Genomic DNA, 9,035 nt, shown 5'->3' on the forward strand with positions numbered 1-9,035 from the left:
GATGTAGAATTTCTGGAAAGCATATAGGGTTATTTGAAAAGTGTTTTTCAATGGAAAACCTGGATTAAGCTACTTGAACATTGAGCATCAAGATCTATAAGGATAGATCAAAAACGCTTAATAGTACTTTCAAATGAATACATACCGTGACAAGATTTTGAAGGAGTTCAAAATAGATCAGCAAAGAAGGAGTTCTTGGTTGTGTTACAAGGTGTGAGTATTGAGTAAGACTCAAGACCTGACCACGGCAGAAGAGAGAGAAAGGACGAAGGTCGTTCCCTATGCTTTAGACGTAGGCTCTACAGTATGCTATGCTGTGTACCGCACCTGAAGTGTACCTTGCCATGAGTCAGTCAAGGGGTACAAGAGTGATCCAGGAATGGATCACATGATAGCGGTCGAACTTGTCCTTAGTAACTAGTGGACTAAGGAATTTTCTCGATTATGGAGGTGGTGAAAGAGTTCGTCGTAAAGGGTTGCGTCGATGCAAACTTTGACACTATCCGGATGACTCTGAGTAGTAAACCGGATTCGTATAGTAGAGCAGTTATTTGGAATAGCTCCAAGTAGCGCGTGGTAGCTGCATCTACAAGATGACATAGAGATTTGTAAAGCACACACGGATCTGAAAGGTTCACACCCGTTGACTAGTAACCTCTCTCACAAGCGAGATATGAACAAACCCCATGGGTGTTGGATTCATTACAATCACATAGTGATGTGAACTAGATTATTGACTCTAGTGCAAGTGGGAGACTGTTGGAAATATGCCCTAGAGGCAATAATAAAATGGTTATTATTGTATTTCCTTGTTCATGATAATTGTCTATTGTTCATGCTATAATTGTATTAACTGGAAACCGTAATACATGTGTGAATACATAGACCACAACATGTCCCTAGTAAGCCTCTAGTTGACTAGCTCGTTGATCAATAGATGGTTATGGTTTCCTGACCATGGACATTGGATGTCATTGATAACGGGATCACATCATTAGGAGAATGATGTGATGGACAAGACCCAATCCTAAGCATAGCACAAGATCGTGTAGTTCGTTTGCTAAGAGCTTTTCTAATGTCAAGTATCGTTTCCTTAGACCATGAGATTGTGCAACTCCCGGATACTGTAGGAATGCTTTGGGTGTACCGAACGTCACAACGTAACTGGGTGGCTATAAAGGTGCACTACAGGTATCTCCGAAAGTGTCTGTTGGGTTGGCACGAATTGAGACTGGGATTTGTCACTCCGTATGACGGAGAGGTATCTCTGGGCCCACTCGGTAATGCATCATCATAATGAGCTCAATGTGACTAATGAGTTAGCCACGGGATCATGCATTACGGAACGAGTAAAGTGACTTGCCGGTAACGAGATTGAACGAGGTATTGGGATACCGACGATCGAATCTCGGGCAAGTAACATACCGATTGACAAAGGGAATTGAATACGGGATTGATTGAATCCCCGACATCGTGGTTCATCCGATGAGATCATCGTGGAACATGTGGGAGCCAATATGGGTATCCAGATCCCGCTATTGGTTATTGGCCGGAGAGGTGTCTCGGTCATGTCTGCATTGTTTCCGAACCCATAGGGTCTACACACTTAAGGTTCGGTGACGCTAGAGTTGTTATGGGAAATAGTATGTGGTTACCGAAGGTTGGTCGGAGTCTCGGATGAGATCCCGGACATCACGAGGAGTTCCGGAATGGTCCGGCGGTGAAGATCGATATATTGGACGAAGGGTATTGGAGTCCGGAAGTGTTCCGGGGGTACCAGGCTATGGCCAGCATGACCGAAAGGTGTTTCGGGAGCCCCGGCAAGTGTTGGAGGGCCTCATGGGCCAAATGGGAAGGGGCAAACCAGACCACTAAGGGGTGGTGCGCCCCCACACCCTTTCCCACGTTACTTGGGGAGGTGGGGCGCCTCCACCTGGCTTGGGAGGCAAGCTTCCACCTGCTTGGCTTGGGGGGCAAGCCTCCCTAGGATTTTCCCTAGGGAGATCCAATCTGCTTGGCCGCCGCCCCCTAGGGGAAACCCTAGGGCGCCTCCCCCTCTCCCCTTGCCCCTATATATAGTGGAGGGGTGGGAGGGCAGCCGCACCTCTTCCCTGGCGCAGCCCTCTCCTCCTCCAACTCCTCCTCCTCCTCCGTAGTGCTTAGCGAAGCTCTGCCGGAGAACCACGAGCTCCATTGCCACCATGCCGTCGTGCTGCTGGAGTTCTCCCTCAACTTCTCCTTTCCCCTTGCTGGATCAAGAAGGAGGAGACGTCCCCGGGTTGTACGTGTGTTGAACGCGGAGGCGCCGTCCGTTCGGCGCGCTAGATCGGATCTTCCGCGATTTGAATCGCTGCGAGTACGACTCCATCAACCGCGTTCTTGTAACGCTTCCGCTTAGCGATCTTCAAGGGTATGAAGATGCACTCCCTCTCTCTCGTTGCTAGCATCTCCTAGATTGATCTTGGTGACACGTAGGAAAATTTTGAATTATTGCTACGTTCCCCAACAAGGTGCAACAGTAGCAACATATCATGCTTCTCCCTATCTGTCAGCAGATCCAACCACCACAAGGTCCAATCAAAAGCCCCAACTCACATGCAATTTACAATACATTTCCTACATCAAATTAGAGAAATAAACTGTAATCACCGGACCACCAACTATAACAATCAGTGTTATAGATTTTCTTCACTTATGGGAAATAGGAATTTCATGTTGTTCCTCTTGCAAATTAGGCTAAAGCACTGCATGCATTTAATAAACTTTCATGGACGGAAAATTAGAGAATGCGCAGGGTCGCTAAGAGTCATCTATTAGTATTAGCACAGCCGCAAAAGTGCAATTATTCATAGAATATTAGCATAATTATGTGGCAAATGTTCTCTTAACTAAATACGTTGGATTTCACAAATTTAAAGCTGCAAGGAGAGGAATGGATGGATGAATTCGCAAGAGGAAATGGAAGTATGAGTCCTTCAGATGCATGGAAGAAAGGCAAACTGGAAGACCACAAACACAATACGTGTCGCTCCATTAGAACTAACATGTGAATCAAATCTTTTAGAATCAGTATATCTGTAAATCTTATGACTGAAAGAAGGGCCATGCCTGTGAAAGCTTCTCCAATGACAATGCCTGACACAAAATTCCTCTCCATGGGATGTAGCTGATAGGTGTGATATACACAAATTTCCCCTCCTTGCAGTGGAAGACAATGTTAAGATGGGGAGAGACCGCAACACCAACAAATTCTGCAAATAAAGAAAGATTAGTCGTGAATAGAGCATCCATGTGAATCAAAACTCTACAATAATCCCCAAAGCCTTTTCATTCTTGCAACCTATGTACACCTAGAGAACAAAAGAGTGCTCATATCATACTGAAAACGCATGTAAGATTATATCTACATGCACACATATATCTTCAACCGAAGCAAAGCAACTCATACATTGCACATGATATCCCTGTAAGGATGTGCCAAGAATATCGAGAATTAATATCAAGCAAGGAAAAAAGCATGAGTTCCAGATTTAGTGAGGTGAGACAGGGTTGACCTGTAACTCACCAATCATTGAAAGAAAACTTACATGTAAATTAGTTTGTGCCTGCTGCATCATACAAATGAAAATTGTAACCAACTTCCTCCTTGAAGTAACATCCACATCCAAACTCTGGAATCAAATCAGAAATTAAGATGGGAGAGGAACGAAAAATAAATAGATGTGAATGATATTCATAGAAAACGAAAGAAATCACACTTGCAGGATGGAGGAACAGTGTGGAGGAAGATCTCACCTGGTACTCACGCCCTCTGCTTGCCATTTACGCAGGCAGGAGGAGGCACCAGGACGGGGGCAGGAAAAGATGCAGCCTAGCACCAGCCTAAAGAGCGTGCGCTGCTGGTGGAGCCCAGGCCTCACCCTTTCCTGCTCCTCCCACGGCGGCGACCTCGGCCCGATCTGGCATCGGTCGATCCACCGCCGAGACGCCCGGATCTCCTCTTCCTCCTACAGATCCCGCATCTCTCCTCTCCCTCCAAATCCGGGGCTGGCTTGCACGGGGGGAGAGAGGGGTTAGCGAGAGAGAGAGAGAGGAGGGCGACGAGGAGGGGGAGGCGAGTGGGACGGGAGGCGCCTGCATCTCTCCTCTTCCTCCAGATCCGGGGCTGGCTTGCACGGGGGGAGAGAGGGGTCAGCGAGAGAGATAGAGGAGGGCGACGAGGAGGGGGAGGCAAGTGGGACGGGAGGCGGCGGCGAGGGTTTCTCCAGGGGAGCGGCTGCGATTTATACCCCTGCACGTAAAAAGACTAAAATGCCCTCAGCGGGGTTTAAAATTTACAGGCGGTGGCACCAATTTAGGGGCGACATGGAGGGCTTCATTTTAGGGGCGACGTGGAGGGGTTCGTTATACCTAGCAGTATAGGAGGGTTTATATGTTCAATGGGCCGGCTCGTGGCACGTTCGGCCATCGTGGGCCGCATGCTTTTGGGCCTATATGGTTGTTTTTGGGTCTATTCTAATATCTATACCTATACCGAAAATTCCTAGGGGTGGGCATAAAAACCGACAAGCCGAACACCGAACCGAAGCCGAAACCAAAAACATAATATTTTTTTTATTGTCGATGCCTCCGTGATCGACTACGTCGACGACGACCCTTCTTCCCTTTCAGCGGAGCTTCTAGGCAAGCCCCCCTTTGATCATTTCGATATTGCCCATTCCATTCTCTCATGCTTGCATTAGATTTTGCTACTGTAATTGATTGCTCCTATTCTGATGCATAGCCTGCTTTTGTAACCTACTTATTGTTACCTACCCGCTTATCCTAAATTTCTTAGTATAGGTTAATTAGTGATCCATCAGTGACCCCCATCTTGTCCTTGTTGTCACTGCTTCATCATCGATGACTCGATCAACGTGATCGGCGACCAGAGCCCTACACCTCACATCGCATCACGCCCCTTTTGTTGCTCCACTCTGCAGAGCTACTATCGAGTGCCGAGGGTGATACCTCGTAACGCACTCCTGATGATAATTCTGTGGTGTAGCTATTCGGTCGTGGTCATCGAGGGTGTTGGAAATATGCCCTAGAGGCAATAATAAAATGGTTATTATTGTATTTCCTTGTTCATGATAATTGACTGTTGTTCATGCTATAATTGTATTAACTGGAAACCGTAATACATGTGTGAATACATAGACCACAACATGTCCCCAGTAAGCCTCTAGTTGACTAGCTCGTTGATCAATAGATGGTTATGGTTTCCTGACCATGGACATTGGATGTCATTGATAACGGGATCACATCATTAGGAGAATGATGTGATGGACAAGACCCAATCCTAAGCATAGCACAAGATCGTGTAGTTCGTTTGCTAGAGCTTTTCTAATGTCAAGTATCATTTCCTTAGACCATGAGATTGTGCAACTCCCGGATACCGTAGGAATGCTTTGGGTGTACCAAACGTCACAACGTAACTGGGTGGCTATAAAGGTGCACTACAGGTATCTCCGAAAGTGTCTGTTGGGTTGGCACGAATCGAGACTGGGATTTGTCACTCCGTATGACGGAGAGGTATCTCTGGGCCCACTCGGTAATGCATCATCATAATGAGCTCAATGTGACCAAGTGTTTGGTCACGGGATCATGCATTACGGTACGAGTAAAGTGACTTGCCGGTAACGAGATTGAACAAGGTATTGGGATACCGACGATCGAATCTCGGGCAAGTAACGTACCGATTGACAAAGGGAATTGTATACGGGATTGATTGAATCCTCGACATCGTGGTTCATCCGATGAGATCATCGTGGAACATGTGGGAGCCAACATGGGTATCCAGATCCCGCTGTTGGTTATTGACCGGAGAGTCGTCTCGGTCATGTCTGCATGTCTCCCGAACCCGTAGGGTCTACACACTTAAGGTTCGATGATGCTAGGGTTGTAGAGATATTAGTATGCGGAAATCCAAAAGTCGCTCGGAGTCTCGGATGAGATCCCGGACGTCACAAGGAGTTCCGGAATGGTCCGGAGGTAAAGATTTATATATGGGAAGTCCTATTTTGGCCACCGGAAAATGTTCGGGATTTTTCGGTATTGTACCGGGAAGGTTCTAGAAGGTTCCGAAGTGGGACCCACCTGCATGGGGGGACCCACATGAACGTGGGTAGTGGGGGCAAGGCCCCACACCCCTGGTCAAGGCGCACCAAGATCCCACCTTAGAAGGAATAAGATCATATCCCGAAGGGATAAGATCAAGATCCCTAAAAAGGGGGGATAACAATCGGTGGGGAAGGGAAATGATGGGATTTCTTTCCCCCACCTTTGCCAACGCCCCAATGGACTTGGAGGGCAACAAACCAGCCCCTCCACCCCTATATATAGTGGGGAGGCGCATGGGAGCAGCACCCCAAAGCCCTGGCGCCTCCTTCCCTCCCGTGACACCTCTTCCTCCCCGCTTGCGCTTGGCGAAGCCCTGCCGGGATCCCGCTACTTCCACCACCACGCCGTCGTGCTGCTGGATCTCCATCAACTTCTCCTCCCCCCTTGCTGGATCAAGAAGGAGGAGACGTCCCCGCTCCGTACGTGTGTTGAACGCGGAGGTGCCGTCCGTTCGGCGCTAGGATCATCGGTGATTTGGATCACGACGAGTACGACTCCATCAACCCCGTTCTCTTGAACGCTTCCGCTCGCGATCTACAAGGGTATGTAGATGCACTCTTTCCCCTCTCGTTGCTAGAAGTCTCCTAGATTGATCTTGGTGACACATAGGAAAATTTTGAATTTCTGCTACGTTCCCCAACAGAGGGTGGTTCCTCCTTGACCACTCCTGATATGACTCTGTCGTGCAACCTCTCAAGTGTGGACCTCGAGGGTGATTCCTCCCACGTTCACCTTGATGATTACATCGAGGGGAATCAACCGAGGGTGATTCCTCGGGTTTCCCCCTTGATGTTTTGGACACTTGGTTACCCAGACTTTACTTGAGACCATTATTGAAGTCGGGTCGGCCCTGAGGGGTACCCGCGAGCTGATGTGAAAGTCGGACGGGCCCGTAGAGCACCCGCGAGTTTTCTACGAGGCTCGGCCGGGCATTCTGGGCTATTGCCGTAAGTCCATGAGACGGGGCGATGGGGTCACATTATCGTGAGTCTCTACTCGTCTCCGCGAGCCCCCAATGCACTAACAGGTTTGGGTATTTGTCCTGAGTTTGCCTTTGGCCTTTGCACACTAACCACCATGCGAGAGTAGTTATGGGCCTCAACATCGCAGTATCAGCCGAAGCTTTGTCAGACGTCCAGTTCAACATTGTGGTCGGCCCGGATCGCACCATCCAGGCAGAGGTGGTGCTAGTATCCCCTTGTGCACAACGACCCAGAGTGCAAAGGGCGATGGGCCCAAGACCCCTGAGCGCTTAGAATGTAGACTGGCGGGGACCTCTCTGCTGAGCCTAGGTAGAGCTGCGACATGTTGATCTTCCGAGGCTGGGCATTGACTCAGAAAAATGTGTCCGGCTAGAGTAATCAAGCGTGTTGGGTAACGTGGTGCACCCCTGCAGGGAAGTTATCTATTCAAATACCGTGTCCATAGTAATGGACGTTCAGACTTGTATCCTGATCTATTACAACTAGAACTGGTTACTTGAGACATGAGATGGATATATTGGCTCCTGGATTGCTTTCTCGCAGGGAGTCGAGAAAGGATCTTTGGGCGTTAATGTTACAACATGCTTGTTAATTAAAATGCTATTCTATGCTCTTGTGAATGCTGCAAGATGCTTGGAGCTGCTTGAATATGCTAGTCTTTGATAGGCTAGGCCTTCCCCTCTATTCTGGCATTCTGCAGTTCAGTCCACAGATACATACCTTCCTTTGATACCAATGCATACTTAGTATAGATCTGATGCTTGCGAGTACTTTGGATGTGTACTCACGGTTGCTTTGCTACCCTTTCCCCCCTTCTTTCCTCTTTCCAGCTGCTGCAACCAGATGGTGGATCCCAGGAGCAAGATGCCACCCCCGACGACTACTACTACTATCCCGAGGGTGCCTACTACTACGTGGAGCCCGCCGACGACCAGGAGTAGTTAGGAGGTCCCAGGCAAGAGGCCTTTCCTCTTCGATCATTGTAGCTTTTGTGCTAGCCTTCTTAAGGCAGTCTTGTTTAACTTATGTCTGTACTTAGATATTGTTGCTTTCGCTGACTCTTGGGTATCGAGCTTTTGTATTCGAGCCCTCGAGGCCCCTGGCTTGTAATATAAAGCTTGTATTATTTTAATTTGTGTCTAGAGTCGTGTTGTCATATCTTCCCGTGAGTCCCTGATCTTGATCATACACATTTGCGTGTATGATTAGTGTACGGTCGAATCGGGGGCGTCACAAACATATTCAAGATTTTTTCAATTGTGTTGGAAATTTGACTCTTGATGATACTCCTATACTTAAAAGAACTAAATCTTATGTGGAAGCTATTTCAGCACTAGTTCTAAAACTTGAAAATAGATTTATCCGTACCCATCCTACCTTGGAAAGATTTTTTTATGAGCTACCCGTTATAAAGGATCCTAAAGCTAAAAAGTTAGCTACCCTTGTTCTTATGGATGAATTTAATTACATAGTACGGGAAGCTAGGGAAATTTTTAATTTTTATGGTATGAGCCGTGAAAAACTGGTGATAGATGAGATCCTTTATAATAGTGATTATATGTTGAGACATTTGCTTGGAAATAATCAATTTTTTTATGAGAACCTTAAAAAGGAAATCCCCATTTTAGATATAATCCAACAAGTTTTCAATGATGTTAATCAACAATATTCTTGGACTGTGGCCGGAAATCAAAGGGGATACATAGATGGCCAACTTGATAATGCTAAAATTTCTATGGATAATGTGTTTCAAGTTATTTTTGCAAAACCTCCTGACAAGAACACATCTATGGAAAATAAGAAGAAAGAGGAGAAAACTTGAATCTATGCAATATGCCTAGCTAGGGGCATAAAACGATAGCGTTTGTTGGGAGGCAACCCAATGAATAA

This window comes from Aegilops tauschii, chromosome 4, assembly GCF_002575655.3.
Source record: "Aegilops tauschii subsp. strangulata cultivar AL8/78 chromosome 4, Aet v6.0, whole genome shotgun sequence".
NCBI lineage: Eukaryota > Viridiplantae > Streptophyta > Magnoliopsida > Poales > Poaceae > Aegilops > Aegilops tauschii.